The 18490-nt window shown below is 35.7% G+C and overlaps 1 long non-coding RNA gene across 2 annotated transcripts in view; it reads right to left on the minus strand.

Moving 5' to 3' along the window:
• Positions 1–151: 151 nt before the first annotated feature.
• The window catches only part of LOC307181668, a 49155-nt gene continuing 30816 nt past the window's right edge, over positions 152–18490 (minus strand). For both annotated transcript variants that reach the window (XR_013827001.1, XR_013827002.1), the window contains one exon: positions 152–307. This is a non-coding gene — a long non-coding RNA (uncharacterized lncRNA). The remainder of the gene's footprint in view (positions 308–18490) is intronic.

An 18490-nucleotide genomic window follows, 5' to 3' on the forward strand; every position in this document is an offset into this window, starting at 1 on the left:
GGAATTTACCTTGAAGATACAACCACAACAATACAAAAATACATATGCATGGGATTATATATTATAGGATTGCTACTGAACAACACTGGAGACCATTAAATGTCCCAACACAGAACTTTGCTTGAATAAACTGTGGTACACGAGCATAAGTGTAAAAAGCAATGTGCAAATGAACACCCACACCCACCCACCCAAACTGTAAGAAAGAAGAAATAATGAAACATGCATAATTTGCTTACTTTAACAGATTGAAACTGAAGGACCATACTTCCAGGAACAATGTCATGAGGCAGTACTGCAATCCCCTCTGCAGAAAATAAATATAAAATTGGAAAATGTTATTTAAAATCAACACCTCAGGCACTAAGAAAAAGAACTAAAAATTCAGATAACAACTTGAGAAGTATTTATGCATGATAATTTGTTACTGTGTTGTGTAAGTACACAGAATTTTGGTATTCTTGCCCCATAATCCCACCCTCACTTAGAGCTGCAAAGTCTGCCGCTTTACCAGCCAGAGGTACTGAGTACCCTTTGAGGCAAGCATCAGGAGCTTCCAGTATTTTAAAAGGCAGATTTTGGAAATGAGAGACCTGAAGACTGACTGTGAAAATAAACTTACCACACAAGCCTCCCTGGCTGAAGGCTGACTAAAGTACCTACTCCTAAGGAGACCCTAGAAGCCCAGTGAAAATTGAAAGCCTGGGGAGACTTGAGAATTTTCTGTCTCTTTGAATGTGTTCCTCAAGTCACACACACAACTCAGAGAGCAAAGGGTGGAAGCCTTAATTGCTTGAAGTATCTGACCTTAACCTTTGACTGACTTTAAAGTATGCAGGAAGGGGCTTCCCTGGTGGCGCAGTGGTTGAGAGTCCGCCTGCCGATGCAGGGGACACGGGTTCATGCCCCAGTCCAGGAAGGTCCCACATGCCACGGAGCGGCTGGGCCCGTGATCCATGGCCGCTGAGCCTGTGCGTCCAGAGCCTGTGCTCTGCAATGGAAGAGGCCACAACAGCGAGAGGCCCGTGTACCACAAAAAAAAAAAAAAAGTATGCAGGAAGAAGCTATGCTATTGGAAAAAGAAAGCAAAACGCAGAGATGGCATACTAGAGGGAGATAGATTTCACAGTATGAACACAGAAATTTTAATTGCCTATTAAACAACTAATTAAATGAAATGAATAAACAAATAAAAATACAGAAATTCTCAGTAAATCAAAATAGAATTAGAGGTTGCTGCATTGTATTGTCCACAATGTCCAGTTTTCCAATAATTATTAGCTGTGCAAAGAAATATGGAATATTCATGAACAATCAGGGGAAAGAAAAATAGAGCCAATAGGAATAACTCTGAATGTCTGAGTGTGCCCAGATGCTGGATTTAGCAGACAAAGGCTTCAAAGCAGCTTTTATATATATGTTCAAAACTTAAAGAAAAAGGAAGAATTATAAGATTATGTGCTAAGAATTAGTGAACAAATAGGGCATCTCATTAGAGAAATGGAAACTATGAAATAATCAAATGGAAATTTTAGAGTTGAAATACACAATCAAAATTCTCCAGATGGGTTTGACAGCAAATTTGAGATGTCAGAGAAAGACTCAATGAATTTCAAAGTAGACTAACAGTAATTGTCTAACATCAAAAACAGAAGAAAAATAGAAGAAAAATGAAAGAATCTCAGAGATGCGTGGCACATGTCAAGCATTCCACAGTAAGTGAAAGTGGAGTCCCAGAAGGAGAAGAAAAAGAGAAAGGAGCAGAAAAATATTTGAAACAATGGCCAAGAACATCTCCAATTTGCTATAGAACAATAACTTTCAGATCCAAGAAACTTAACAAATCTCATGAAGGAAATCATACATAGGTCCATCACAATCAAAGTGTTAAAAGTCAATACAATAACAAGACCAAGAGAAAATACAAAACATGTGGGGGCAATGAATAGTATTAATGATTGGCATTTCATCAGAAACAATGGAAGCCAGAAGAATGGTATATCAAAGGTATTGAAAGGAAAAAAAATTAGCTGTCAAGTAAGAATTTTATATCTGGTGAAACTACCTTTCAAAAACTAAGGTGTAAAAAAAGACGTCCCTAAGTAAAGAAAACCTGAATTTGTTGCTACCAGATTTGTGCTACTAGAAATGCTAGTGGAAGTCCTTGAGACTGAAGAAAAATGCACAAAAAGGTAATCTGGATTGACAAGAAGGAATAAAGACATTGGAAATAGTAAATATGGAGGTTAATATAAAAGTATACATACAGCATTTCCTTCTTTGACTTTCTTTAAAAGACATGGTTGTTTAAAACAAAAATTGTAAAATTATATTTTGAGATTGATACTGTATATACATGTAATACATATCACAATAACACACAAAAAACAGGAAATGAAACTATACTAATGCTAAGTTTTTATATCTAATGGAAGCAAATATGTATTTATTTGAAGTATACCGTTATAAACTAAAAATGCGTATTGTAATCCTTAGAGAAACTATTAAAAACGATATAAATAAGCACAACTAAAAATTCAATAGAGGAATTAGAATTGTATAATAAAACATTTTTACACAAAAGAAAGCAGTAAGGGAGGAACAGAGGAACAAACTTATGATACAAAATAAATATTAAGGTGGCAAAAAAGTCAATCATATCAATAAATACTGTTTATGGCTTAAATAACATAATAGAAAAGGCAAATATTGTTATAATAGGGTAAAAAAGAAAGCTCCAAGCATATGCTTTCTATAAGAGATTCAAATTAAAATCAGACACAATGGGGTTGAAAATAACAGAATGCAAACACAAATCACAGGAAAGATGAGCAATTATTCTTATATCAGAAAATATATGTTTAAAACAAGAAATATTAGTAGAGATAAAGATTGAGATTTTTATGATTATACAAAAGTCAATACAACAGGAAGATACAACAATTACAAATGTAAAAGTACCTAACAACTGAGCTTCAAAATACATGAAGCAAAAATTTAGAAAATTAAAAGAAAAATTAGAGAAACATTTATAGGTGGAGATATTAACATTTTCTTAGTAGCTGATAGAAAACATAGATAGAAAATCAGTAAGAATATAGAAGACCTGAAAACAATATCAACCTCCATGATCTAATTGACAATTGTAGAAAACTTCATCCAACAACACAAAAATATATATTCCTTTCAAACAGCCATGGAAAATTCACCAGGATAGAACGTATGCTGGATCATAAAATAAGTCTCAATAGATTTAAAAGGTCTGAAATCAAACATTACCAAAAGTGACTCACAAAGAAATTTAAAATTTTAATAGCTGTGTATCAAGTTAAGAAGACTGCAGGTTAAAGGTAAATATACACAACTCTATTTTATCAATTTTATTTCTATATACTAACCAAAAACTTCCTAAAATGAAATTAATACACAGATTCCATTCACAATAGCATAAAAGTTCATATTTAACAAAAAATGTATAAGACCTAGAAACTGAAAACAACACAACACTGCCACAAGAAATTAAAGAAGACCAAGATAAATGGAGAGAGATATCATGTCCATGAATTGGAAGACTTAATAAGTGCTAAGATGTCAAATTTCCTGAAATTTATTTATAGATTCTATAAATAAACCAAACAAATCCAAATTCCAGCAACCTTTTGCATAAATTGACAAATTGACTATAAAATTTTTGTAGAGATGCAAAGGATACAATATATCCAAAACAATTTTGAAAAAGAATAATAAAGTTAGAGGATCTACAACCTGATTCTAAGATTTACTATAAATCTACAGTAATCAAGACGATATGGGGACTTCCCTAGTGGCGGACTGGTTAAAAATCCGCCTGCCAATGCAGGGGACATGGATTCGATCCCTGGTCTGGGAAGATCCCACATGCCGCAGAACAACTAAGCCCGTGCACCACAACTACTGAGCCTACACTCTAGAGCCTTGCGAGCCACAACTACTGCGCCCTCATGCCACAACTACTGAAGTCGGCATGCCTAGAGTCCATGCTCTGCAACAACAGAAGCCACCGCAATGAGAAGCATGCCCACTGCAATAGAGGAGCCCCCGCTCTCCGCAACTAGAGAAAGCCCGCGTGCGGCAACAAAGACCCAACGCAGCCAAAAATAAATAAATAAAATACATAAATTTATTTTAACAAAAGATATAGTATTGGTATATGGATTACACCAATACCATATCATCTTGACATAGATATATGTCATATATATACACACTTATTATATATACTTATACATCATTTACATATTATACATGTACATGTATGTATGCTGATTAGTGGAACATACAGAGTCAGAAAAGAAATCCATACAAGGTCAACTGATATTCTCCAAAGATGCCAGATAATTCATTGGTATTGGTTCACAACCTCAGGAGTTCCCCAGGTGATTTTGAAACTCGTCCTCAAACACAGAGGGCAAGAAGTGACCAAAGAAAGAGGAAGACCACAACAAATTGGTAGGCGGCAGGTTTAATAAACAAGGGAACTTACATATGAGGTTTGTCTTGGGTGGCAGCAAGATGAGTAGATCTCTGCACTCACCTTCCAGAATCTTAAAAGTTTATATAGAAGCCTTAACTGGGTTCAGTCATGTATACTGTCCAGATGGTCTCAACACCACCTTACTATCTCAAGGCTGTGTCCTTGAAAATGGCTCCCACTGTGAGAGTAGTGGGTGTGACATACATTCCAAGGAAAGAGCAGGGGGGAGGAACCAGTTCTTGGGTCATGTCTTCCCTATGATCTCTACCAACAATTAGGGAAAGGATAATTGTCGGTTTTTTCTTTCAATAAATGATATTAGAATAACTGTATACCCTTAAAGGATCAATAAAGGAATATCGACTAATGATTTATTTCATTCAGTGGATTATATTCCAGTACTTATTTATTTTTATGCATAAATTGTCCCTTATTTGGCCCTCTGGACCATTTCATGGCTCCTTTAATATAAGTGGTAAAGTTGGAATAATAAAAATTGTTTGGGCAAGACTCATTAATAGATTCCACATCTAAGGGAGGATTCTGATGAGAAAACAATAGACAAACGCAAAATAAGAAATATTTTATTTTAAAAACAAATATCAGTGTCTTAGAAAGATTAAAGAATACCACCAGATTAAAGGAGATTACAGGGACATGACATCTAAACGCAGTATGTAATCATGGAGAGGATCCTGTATTGCAGGTGGAAATATTATAAAAGGAAAATGGGTCCTAGCCACTGGGTAGCTGATAGGATTGAGATACAGATTATCAAAGTATCATATCAATGTTAAATTTTCACTGGGTAGCTGACAGGATTGAGATACAGATTATCAAAGTATCATATCAATGTTAAATTTTCTGAATTTCATAATTGTATTATGATTTTAAAAGAAATATACACAAAATATTATTAGAAACAAAAAGAAGTAAAGACACAGCTATAAAGCAAATATGCCAAAATGTTAAAAATTGATGAATATGAGTAAAGGATATACTGGAGTTTTTTGTAATATTATTCTTCTTATATTTTTCTAAGTTCAAAATTATTTCAAAATAAAAGTTAAAAAAGACCCCACAATAACCATATATAAGGTAACACAAAACTCAACGTATTTCAACAAACTGGGAGGCAAACTTTAGTTAAGGAAAGCCAATTTATGAAGAAAACAATCAAAACCAAAACTTATTTTTATTTAATGTAAGGAAATAGTAGGCTTATCTTAAGAAAACATGAGTAAAAATACAAATATAAGCCTCATGAGAAAGTAAACATTATATGAAAATAATTTTGCTCTTTTTATTTTCCAAAGGGTTGAGCACCAATCCATATGTGGGTAGATAAGATAAAGATAAATAAGTGCAGCCAAAAGACAGACTTCTTTTCTGTAAGTGCAAAATAGTCTGTTAAATTTTTAACCTTTGAAAAAACGTTTGTATGTGGAACATTCTCAAGTTACAGTTCATCCACTACACTGTGATAGAACACCACCTCATCATATACCATTAAATTAAAAGATATGCACTTTACTAATTAATCTCAAAACCCATATGTTCTCTGGAATGGTTTGGAGTTAATACACAGGAATAATTAGTTTTTTAATGCATTTATACATACTTATGGTAATCTTACTTGTTGAAACCAAATATTTCAATCATGTCAATGCTCATACTTACTAACCAAAACATCTGAGCGTGGGCACAGAATTTAAAAAGAAAGTTTCCTAAAATTATGGAATAGAAATGGGATAAAAGAAAATGTCTCTTTCATCCTTTGTATTCAGATATTATAATTAAATTTAGAGTTGTGACTGGCACTTAGCAAATTAATGGGGTTTAGATATGTGAAATACAGTCCAAGGACATTTAACAAGGAAGTAGAGAAAACAAAAATGTACCCGTATTTTCAACTTCTGTCTAATGCTCCCTTCTCTATACTATACTTACTGTTGACTAAAGTTAAAAATACTATAGACAAAATTCTAACAGATATAGAAATGCTTCATAAATTATTTATATGAGTCCATGCATGTGTGTTTTTGTTTTAAGTCACAAAAGTATTTTATAATTTGATGAAACATTTATAATAGAATCTCTTGTGTTAAAAATCAGGGAAATAATTTTTAACATTTTTATCACAATAGCATAAAAAATTAAAATGAATTAAATATTACAAAATATTTACATTTCAGATTGTCATATTTACATGTTATTACATAAACCCCTAGAATCATAGAGCAAGAGCATGTCCTTTAAGGTAGAGAAACATTTTCCATTTGAAAACCCAACTCTTAATGTGCTTTATTAGGCCCTAAGAGAGACTGAATATAGGGCACTAAATGACTTGAGACCAATGAAACTTATTATGAGCTAATATTAACAGATCTACCAAATAACAAGACATAGTAGAAAAACAGAATATGGTGAAAATGATTTATTTACTTGTAAATAAGCTCAAAGGCACGTCCAGTTTCCCTACCTCTGCAGCACTGATGCTTCTCCCTCAATTCACACCTTTGTTCTTCTCTGTGTTTCTTATAACCAACTAACATAAAATGAAAGGACTTAGGCCTGATTCACAAATGTGTTAGTGCCGTAAGTTGGTTGAAGCCAGAAATGGATGGTTGCTGCCCTTAAAGGGCAGTCCAGAAGGACTTGATTATAGACCTATGTGAAAGAGAAGTTGGTCTTATGTAGATATATAATAACTCCTGGGTAGTGGGATCAGCTTGGTTACTGGGTCAAAAAACTGGTCAAAGGACCAAAACTGCAAGATCTGGGGACAAGAAAGTCTGGGGAAGAAGCATATGGATCCATATATGGAAGAGTGTACAAGTGCATGCATCTTTATAACTCACATAATACCAACCATAGAAGATACACTTCAGAGAAGATAGAATGACCTGTCCTGACAATATCAGACAGATACTCTCATCAGCCACTCCAGTGATTTCACTGTGGGCCCATAAAAGGAGGGATTATGTTTGCAAAAGTGGTAGCTGCTGATGAGATAATAGCATAGATCTCCTCTCACTATGCGGATCCTGCTATTGATCTTACTGAATAAACAGCCTGCCAACATCTGAGACTGATTTTGAGTTCCTTTTATGGCACCATTTTTCAGGGAGGTCATCCAGCTATTTGGTGACAAATCAATTACATTATACACTTTCAACCTTGAAAGGGTCAGTGAAGCTCCCTCAGTAGAATTGATAAATACTCCAGATATGATACTCTGGATCATTCAACAATACAAATGACATGATCAGCCAAAATGAGCTGGCTAAAGATAATAAACTCTAGAATGAGTGCTGGAAAAGGGAGATGGAAAGTAATAATTGTAACCCAAGTACCATTTGTAGCTCAATCTTATAATTCTCTATAGCCTTTTAAAATGTATTGCAAATAGCTATTACCTTGAACAATTAGACTTGCACATCCCCTTCATTAGCAGAAGAAGTGAGGGCAACCTATTCTTATTCTATAAACCATAACTGGGTATCATTGAAGTATGGGAGAGGATCTGATTAGTCCATCGGGTAGACTGAATCACATCCAATTCATATGTCTCCTTTGGTTCACTTGGCTTTACCTGCCTCCTGATTCCTTAGGCATTTGGGCAATGGAGTACTCTAACTGCCATTGCTCTGACCTCATCTCTCAATATTCCTAAATATTGTAGGGTTTCCCAGAGTGAGGGCCAGTCTCTGACAGAGTATCAATTACCCCAGTGGAGCAGAAGCTCCGACAACTATGGCACCTAAGCCTAGACTGATCCCACCCACAGAGGCTTTGGCTCTTCCCACAAATTCCAGACTCAAATGAAGTGCCAAGCTCAAGGTTATGATTCTGCATTCCTCAGCAGCTGTCCAGGAGGTGCAGGCAACACAACCTGGAAGGGTGAGGGAACAAATGCCCTTTGGGCAGATTTTGACCAATGAGAGGCAATATATGCGAAGGAGCCATAGAATGAATTCCTCTCCCTTGCTCTCCAGAGGGTTATTCTGAGGCACAGTAGCCCCAGATGGCCTAGCCAGAGACATTGCTTGATTGAGTACACAGCTGTGTTTATGAAACTGTAGCCACCTTAGTAATATACCAACATTTGTTTTACTCTTATGCCTCATTTCCTTTTCCTTTCACTATTGCTACTCTGCGTTTGTACTCCTCAATAAAGCATCATCACATAGGTTTTGCTTTTGAGAACCCAAGCTAAGACATAATAGCATAAATTAAGATTTCTTTATTCTACACTTCCAAGAAATTATATAGGCAAAAGTGAAGTGACTATCCTACCACAGCTTTAGGATTACAGATGATTCTAGTTATTTACTGCTACAGAACAAAGACTCCAAAACTTGATGGCTTAAAGAATGAATTACTACTCTCACGGGTCTGTCAGTTGACTGAATTCAGCTGGGAGATTTTCACTTGGGGTTTCTCATGCGGTCACAGTCAGATATCAGCTGATAACGTGGCCTACACATAGGATCATGTTAAAATAAGGCCAATGGCCCACTCTCACTGTTACTACAGATACTACCCAATGGCAGTCCTCTACTCTATAATCATGGGTTACAGGAGCCAGCCTCTTGTCATTTAGATTCTTATGACCATAGTCCACTGTCTCCCAAACTCCAAGTTCCTGTGATTTCATATGAAATTAAAAAAAAAAAAGTTGAGAATAATATCCCAACCTTTCCAAAATAAGCCCATGTCCAGTGCACAGCCTCTCAATCTAAATTATAAATAGGTGGTTAACTATGGTTCACAAAACTCTTAGTTATCTCATTTATAGTACTGCTTAGAATCTAGCACTTTGCTTTGCTTTGGAAAGTGAAAAGGGTTGCCATCTACTGTTTTATGGCAAAGGAAGTCTCAGGCTTAGTTCTTAGCCTTTCTTCCTAACTCTAAATTTAGGCAGAAAAGTCCCAAGTTAATATTCTGTACATGGAATGAAAGTGAGACCAAGAAAGAAAGTTAACATATAAATGAAATGTCTCAAAGCCTGTCCTCTGAGCCTATAAAAGCAGCAGTTGATGTCTACTGTGGTAAATCTGACTGTCTTTAATTCTAGGAAGTAGATGATTTAAATAGCAAATACATATATTGCAGTTGCAGGAAATAGAGTACATATTGTCATTACAGTTTGCATATCAACTCCTTAAGAGTTTGGCTAGCAAGGATCTATTCCATGTAGAATGCTCATTTCTGGTAAATTTGTAACATTTAATTTTTTGTTGTATTTTAATCTAGGAGCCATATCCTGGACTGTGGCCACCTCCCACATTATTGTCCACCTGATTGGCTAGACTTTGTACTTGATATGCACTAAATGTGATTCTGTGTACAAAAAAAAAAAATTCGAGTAGATCTGCTTTGTAAATATTAATGTTCATATACCTGTGAGCAGAAATATCTTCTACAATGGAATTTTATAATTTTCAGATAATATTAAGTAAATTTTAAAAATATAATTATTTGGTAGCATCAAATACTTAATAAAGCCCAAATTCATTTTACTTCTTACACCCCAAAATTAACTTGTAAACTTGACTAAATTTCACTTAGTTATTTATGCATCTTTTGAATAGATAATTTGAGGTTTTATCCCTTGTTCTCATATTATCACAGCTGACAGCTCCCAGCTACAACTCAGAGTAGAATGTTGAGTAAAACTGGAAACTATCCATTTGTTCTCCCTGCATTTTGCCCTTTCCTGTAATACATTTTGATAACAGTAGGTTAGTACAATAAGATATACCAATTTCTCATTGACTAAATAATCAGTGACTTATTAGTTCTAGAAATTTTAAAATTATTGAATAAACAAATTGACATACAATTGCCTATAAAGACATCTCCTATCAGTCTTATCAGTCCTGACTGACAGAAAGAGCTTTTCTTTATTTGAGCTGATAAAATATTGTTTTCTTTCATGTTTTTGCTTATAGTAAATCTGATCAAAATAGTTTTTGTCCTCTAATCCACTCCTTTTTCTGTAGCTGATATTCTAACAACCTGTTCTGCTAACCCCAGGTGGCTGTGTTTTCTGAGTGTCTGGAAACTTTATGCTGCTACTTCTCTGACTGCTTATCTTCAGGGATTATATACCAATTTTATGTTTATCCTCAGCCTAACATTAGTTAATTATCTAGCTCTCCTTCACGCTCTATAAATAAAAACAAAATAAATTATAAAATACTATAAATAAAGGAATTGCGAGAGTTACTATCACGAGTAATTTGGGCCTCTGTTTCTTTCTAGATTGTATGCAAAATTTTAAACTTTGTTAGTGAGAATTGTCTCCTAGGAACACAAGTGGTATATTGTGTTGGGGGAGTAGGGGTTGTGGGGAAGACCTGACTGTGACACCAGAAACCCCTAGTCTGAGTTCCCATCCCTGACTATATACCTCCAGGCAAGATGCATAATATTTTCAGTTTCAACCTCTCCAAGGGAGGTATAATGGGGCTGTTATGAAGACTAAAATTTCTGATACTGAATGCTACGTAGGTTTTTATAGGTCCTCAGAAATTAGACAATTTATTCTCTTATATAACCCTTCCAATATTGGTCACGTGTGCGTGTGTGCGTGCGTGTGTGTAAATGGGAAAGGATAGTGCTGAGTTCCTTTTATTATTGGTTTCAGAGCTCACTGACCTGTGGCTTGTTTTTAGGATTATCCAGACAGGTAAGTAGTATATATTCAAAGGCACCTGAACCTCTCCTGAAATTGAGGTTTAAAAGACACTGTCACAACACTACTGTGAAAATGGTCTGTGAACTCAGTAAAGGTCTAGTTAAATTTCATTTTTTAAGCTTGTTTTTCTGTTACAACACTTAAAGACTTTATAAAGTGTTGCTTTTTCCTATTTATAAATATTTAAAGCTTGTAAAGCTGACTGTAGCTGGGCAATAATAAATAAGGTGCCTAAAAAAGACTCTGGAAATGCTAAAGTTGACACTTTACAATATGTAGAAAGAAGTGAGGCGAAAATTGTGAAGCAGTTTGGAGACAGAGTGAATATATTCATACATTTAAGCATCAAAGCCACATTGGAGATTTTCACAAAGAACTCTAAGGAAACAGAAAGGGTGACTTACGGGTATCATTTAATTAAAAGCTTCTCCTCTGAAGTCATACTGATTTATTATTTCTCAGCCCTGGCACATATATTGAAAAAGACCAATAGCTTAGTGCCTTCCTGCTGGAGCTCCTCACTGGTGCTGACATATTCTTACGCATAAGAAACAGTGAAGGATTATCTAAATCTGGGGTTCGTTTCCTAACACATGAGCCAACCATGGAAAAGTTACATAAATATGTCATACTAAGAAATACTTTTTCTCATTAATCATATTTTCCCAACAGGCATGAATTGTGACAACACACTGTTGTGATTACGTTCATAATTGTCAGAAAAGATCTATTTTTATAGTACCTAAGACTTTCAATTCAATTCAAAACCACCAGAATAAACACTGCCTAATAAAACAAACAAAAATTTGACTAATTATTTTCCAAAGTATAATATAAAATTAATTGGAATTTTTTCACATGGAATCTCATTTATTCTTATGGATGTTAACAAGGAAAAAATATATAATTATAACACCTGGCCCAAATGATACTCTCAAAATCTGTTACCAACACACTTTTTAATTATGAGTATGTGAACATACAACTGCATGTATAAAAGAGAGGTTTGTTAATGACACAGAATTTATATTTTAGTCTCCTATCACCACAAGAGTCCTGTGTTTACTCAGCTTCATCTGTAGTTAAGAATCCTTGGAGCTCCTACCAAATAGTTTTGGACTTCTATGGACCACTGACCCCTGATAAAATTTCTGCAATTGAGATAAACTTACAAACTTATTTACAGATACTTACTTAGTACTTATTATATGCATTCCCCCTTTGTTGTGTAGAATACAAAGAAATATAAGAAACTATTCCTTTCAGGAACTAAAAAATCAGCTGAAAATCTAATATACATATTTAAAATACCAAATATCCAGAAAAGACAGCACACAACTAAATGCCTTAAAAGAAACCTGAATTGCAAAGTTATTAAGACTTCAGTGAAGTAGAAGAAAATGGTAAAAAGTTTCCTTAAAGACATGGTTAGTTTTTATGCCAAACCACTGATTTGTGATTAATGACCCCCTCATTTCAGTACCTTCGTAATAGGAAAGAACAAGTCTGACTCCATATTGGATCTGCTTCTTTGACTTTAATATTTATATACTACTGCCTTTGCTGCAAGTTAATCACTAAAGGGTTCTTTCCTGTAGCTTAAAATATATGTAATGGCCCACCTCCAGGTACCCTGCCTCCCATGCCTGAGTATTAAGCTAAAATACCTTTGTTTAGCTCACAGGAAACATCCTGACCAGGCCCACCTGTGAATGGCTATAGGAAAGAATTTAACACATTCCCTCTGGAGTCTGGACAGAACTAGGAAATATTTACAGCAACTTATCTCCTTTTTAAAACTTTATCTCCTTACACTCCACCCCCCAACCTTAAAAGAAACTAGCATCCAAACCTGGGAAAGATGGTTCTTTAGGACATTAGTCCACCATCTTCCTGGTCTGATGACTTTCTGAATAAAGTCACTATTCCCTGCCCTAACATCTCATCTCCTGATTGACTGGCCTGTCCTGCAGCAAGCAGTACTTATGGTAACAGCTTGGCTAATCCCATTCCTTCAGACATCGAGCCCTAATTCTATAAATAATAGGATGTTAAAATATGACACCTTCTGTTTAAAGTTAGGAAGTATTGATACTTCCATATTTCAAAGGTCATCTATGTGGAACTATGCAAAGATTTTAAAATATCTAGCAATCCTTGGTTCAATAACCACCCCCAAAATATAAAAGAAATTGAGTGGTATTAACCAAAAACAGGGAAATAATTTGTTTGGAAAAAGACTGTGAGGTTCTGTTGCATATTCTCCTCCCAATCACACCCTTACCCCCACAGGAAGGAGATGAAAGACTTCATGGAGACCAGAGAACATGGCCCATGACCCCAGTAGTATGTGGGTTACTAAAGACAGAGCAAGAACCAAATTTAAACTTGTGTCTGACTTGCTTTTTTGACAATGAAGGAGAGTGAAATGGCAATGCTGAGAACAGCCTGTCCTAGCACAGTTTGTTAGAGACCACAAAGGAAGAAAGAACTGGTCTGGAGAGACTGTAATGGGATTTTTTTTTCCCCAAGACAGGTATCTGGAAGAGCCATGAGACCCTAACAAAATACGTATGTGTGGAAAGGACTGTTAAAAAAAAACCAAAAAGTTAGCAAAGCTGTAAGCAAAGGAGACATTATCTGAATTAAGGGAACCAAAGGTAACAAATCCTGTGATAAGGGGTCCTCCAGAAACCCAAAGAGCCCTCTATAAGAGAAAGGATCAGTTCTCAAGACCTTTCTCACACCCAGAGGCTCCCTTACTTTATATGCCAGGCACAGAGAGAACTGACACCAGAAAAAGACAGTGCCCGTCAAGCAACATCTTGCCTCACCACTCCTTTCCCCCAGCTCCAATTATAAAGGGATCAGAACACACAGTCAGATTGCTGGTATGGAGGAATAGAAGAAAAAAGTGAGAAAATTAGATAAGAAACCACAGTTTTCCCTTTACCACTCTGTAGACTTTCAGGTTTAAAGGAAATCTGAGGTAGGGGAGAGATTCAAGCTTTGATGAAATTTAGAATTTTGACTGTTACTGAGTCACTCATTTTATATTAGTGAAATGTAATGGAGATCATGTCTGGAAATTACTAGAGTGTTTACTATTTAAGACTAATAGAAAGGGTGGTGGTTATCTGTAACAGATTTCCCTAAGGATAGCGAAGAAAGAAACCTATGCAGGGAGACAAGAGGTGTGAAAGTCAAATTGTTTTCTGTTTACACACAGTAGAGTTCCATTTATTTCAATGGAAATGAGTATTGCATATATTTTCACCTAAGTAAGGATTCTAAGTTGAGACTCTGGCGAAGACCTGGGAGCACTATACCACTTGATATCTCCCTAAAATCCTGAATGTCTTTCACATCTGGTTATTTATCTGTAACTGAATTAAAAAACAAACAAAATAAAGATAATGTTAATGCAGATTTTTTCCACATCAACTCCTCTCTAATTCATGAGCACCAATATGCTATTTTCTGGGCTTTTTCTTATCCCTGCTATCTTTCTATTACATGTAAATAAGACAGATTTTTCCAGAAGTTCGGTTTTGCATTATCTCAGCCTTAATACTTTCCCTGAAAGTATAAAGGCCAAAACCATATTTTTTACATAATAAAATTGTCATAGAAAATGTCATAGAAATTATAAACACAAAACATGTATTATAAATGTTTCCTAGTCAATATTTCTTTCCAAATGTTTAGTAATATTAAAAGTTGTGCTATTCACCAATTTTGACAGTAATCTATGTCCATAACTCATCTCAGAGGTTTTGATCTAAAATAAAAATGCCTGTAATTTAACTCAGTTGCAGCCAAATTACTTAGGCAATTGACAAAGAGGTAAACTTAACTTTAAATAAACAAGGTGCAATTCCAATGTGGTTGGGCTCCCAAGAACTTCCTCAAGGTTTCCCCTGTCCCCTGTTGTCACCTTTACTTCACTCACAATATGTTATCACATCCCTTCAACAGAGATTGAACTCAACAATATACTTGTAGGTAATGTAGTTTTTGTTGTTTTTTTTTTGCGGTACGCGGGCCTCTCACTGTTGTGGCCTCTCCCGTTGCGGAGCACAGGCTCCGGACGCGCAGGCTCAGCGGCCGTGGCTCACGGGCCCAGCCGCTCTGCGGCACGTGGGATCTTCCCGGACCGGGGCACGAACCCGTATCCCCTGCATCGGCAGGTGGACTCCCAACCACTGTGCCACCAGGGAAGCCCGGTAATGTAGATTTTACTAAAAATTTCCTTTGAAAACTAGGAAGAAACTTCATATTGCATATCACATTGCAAAATTCCCTTGTGATTCTCATTAGGCACTTCAATTCTTCCTCCCAAGCCCCACTCTGAGTAAAAGCCTATTTTGCTACTCTTGGGAACTATTTATCTCTGGCCTTCACTTTTCTTCACCCACCAATAAAAGTCCTTTTATTAGCAGACCATGACTTCTCAGAGAACAGTTTATATATTCTAACTCAATGTATTAGTTACTACAAATTACCCCCAACACTAGTGGCCTCAAACAATACTTATTATCAATCACACAATTTCTGTAGGTCAGGAGTCAGGTGCAGCTTATCTGGGTCCTTTACTTCAAGGTCTTTCACAGGCTGCAATCAAGATTTCAGCCGAGACAGAAGTCATCTCAAGACTCAGCCAGGGAAGGGTTTACTTCCACATTCAGTTACATGGTTGCTGGTAGGATTTAGCCCCTCACAGCTGTTGTCTGGAGGCCACCCCAGTTCCTTGCCACGTTGGCCTCTCCACTGTGCAGCTCAAACGTGGCAGCTTGCTTCATCAGAGCAAGAAGGAAGAGATAGAGCGGAGGCAAGAGAGAAGTCACAGTCTTTTTGAAACCTAATTTTGAAAGTGGCATTCCAAATCACTCTTGGACTATTCTATTTGTTAAAAGAGATACACTAGGTTAAGCCCACACTGAAATGGAGCAATATGTGTGTGTGTGTGTGTGTGTATGTGTGTGAGTGTATATATATGTACATATATATATACAGAGAGAGAGAGAGAGGAGTGGGGAGAGGGAGGGGGAGAGAAAGTGTGGGGCAGGGGGAAGACACACTTCAATATCAAGAGTCAGGGATCATTGCAGACCATCTCAAAAGGCAGCCTACTACATGCAACAGTGCCTTTAGGGAAATCTCACCCTCCACTTCGACTGACTTATCGATATATTGACTCAATAGTAACAGGTCCGTTCCAAAGAAGGAATTCTATTACTAAGAGAAAGATATTTATTCATAATACCACCAACACAAAAACACACACACTCACACACAGGCACTTCTGTTCACATGCACATACCACCTAAAAATATACCAAAGAATATATATACAGGACATGAAAATAATCATCTTATATGGAAAATGATTCTTCCCTTTAGAGTAGGATTCAAACAGGATCACTTTAAATAGAAAACACTCCTGTATATATTATTACCAAAATATGCAACTTATAAACACAACTTCAGATATATTTCAATTATATAAGAAAAAATATTCTAATTTTTAAATGATTTCCATGTCAAGTTATATCAATCATTATGTTTTTATATAACATGTAAACTTTTCTTAGAGTTTTCATGAAGTCAAAATATAAAATGACTAGATGAGACCTTCCTGAAATGAAAGCTATAAAGATGATTTTAAAATATCTTTGCATATGAAAAGTTTTAGTTAACATTCCTTACCAAGAACGACATCAGGAATGTTAACTCTGACAAGTAGAAATAATGGGTTGTCTATTCATCAGCCTGTGGCTGATTCTGGCTTCTTAGAAAAAAGCAGAATGACTTGTTAACCTTAGAATGTTCCATTCCTTTACATTCCCATATTTGTATCATGTAAGCAAAGATGGAAAGGCCAGGCTGTGAAGTAGAAGAGAAATAAACTGAAAATATAAGTGGAAGCATGAATGATTTTAACAGCTACTTTATAACCAGAGACTACCTATATTCATCTACGGTTTGTCACACTGAACACCGGGAATGGTGTGGGAAAAGTACAGAAATTTTACTGTTACACTTGCTTCTATAAAGTTTAGATGTCTCTGGTTATCTAGGAGTATGGAGATGAAATCGAGAAAAGGAAATAAGATGTCCAGGAAATATGGCATTGTGAATGCAAAATGATTAGAAGCAGCAAAAGATAACCATTAAGGAAATATCACCAATGCCAAAATGCTGAAACTAGGAATCATTCCAATATTATGCTACAAAACTTTAGGATATCTTGTTATACAATATACAAAAAATAAGAATACCAACAAGGACACAATTAAATGATGTCAAAACTGAAACAGGACATGGTAAAATGATATAAAATTACTTTTTCCCAAAAGCAGAGCATTATGATAGAATATTAGTAAGAGTGACCTTTTTTTAAAAAGAAAATAACAACGAAAACAAATAGGAAAATTGGGACTTTACTTTCCTTCACCTACCTTCACCCACTTAGAAAAATTAAGTTGTTTGGTTAGTATAATCCCTCTCTTTAGAGAGCAATTTAACTACCAATATTCTAATTGAGAGAATTGGGAAAAAATGGCTTTTCTTTTTTTTTTTTTGCAGTACGTGGGAGGCTTTTCTTATATGGAGTCCCTTTTCCTATACATATGGAAAGCATTCTTGGGACCCAAAGTATAGAAGCTGGCCATGCCTTGACATACTCATTTATTCAGGCACTCATTTATTCATTTATGTCTGGGCTCACCACCGTATGAAGCAACACAGCAAAATTTGAAGGCCTTCACTCAATAGCAAGGAATATTTGCTCCGTTGGGCAAAATTGGCCCTGAATTTCTATGCTTTCAAGAATCATATAAAGAAAAACATGACAGAGACAAAACGTTGCCTGGAACTTTCCATAGCCCCACCCACCTGTCCAAACCATGTAGCTTATTGAATATCATCCTTCAACTTACATAATTTCAATAAAAGCTCTAACTAGAGGATTCAAGATATATCTAGGTAAACAGAGAGGGAAGCCAAGAAAATTCCATTTGCAATATTTTTATTTTTCAAATATAAAGGTTGGACAGAAATTACTCCACTGACAGCAATGTAGAATTATGGAAATATTCTGTAACTAACCAAAAGTATGCACATTGCATACGAAGTGCAAATAAAGAAAAAACCAGCAGATGATGAACCTTTGAGAACTGGAAGACAGATGGAAGGACTACGTAATTGAATGAGTGCTATCAGAAGCAATAAAGAATAAGTTCAACAATGTAGAAAACCAAATCAGAGATG

Source organism: Stenella coeruleoalba (assembly GCF_951394435.1).
Source record: "Stenella coeruleoalba genome assembly, chromosome: 2".
Classification (NCBI taxonomy): domain Eukaryota; kingdom Metazoa; phylum Chordata; class Mammalia; order Artiodactyla; family Delphinidae; genus Stenella; species Stenella coeruleoalba.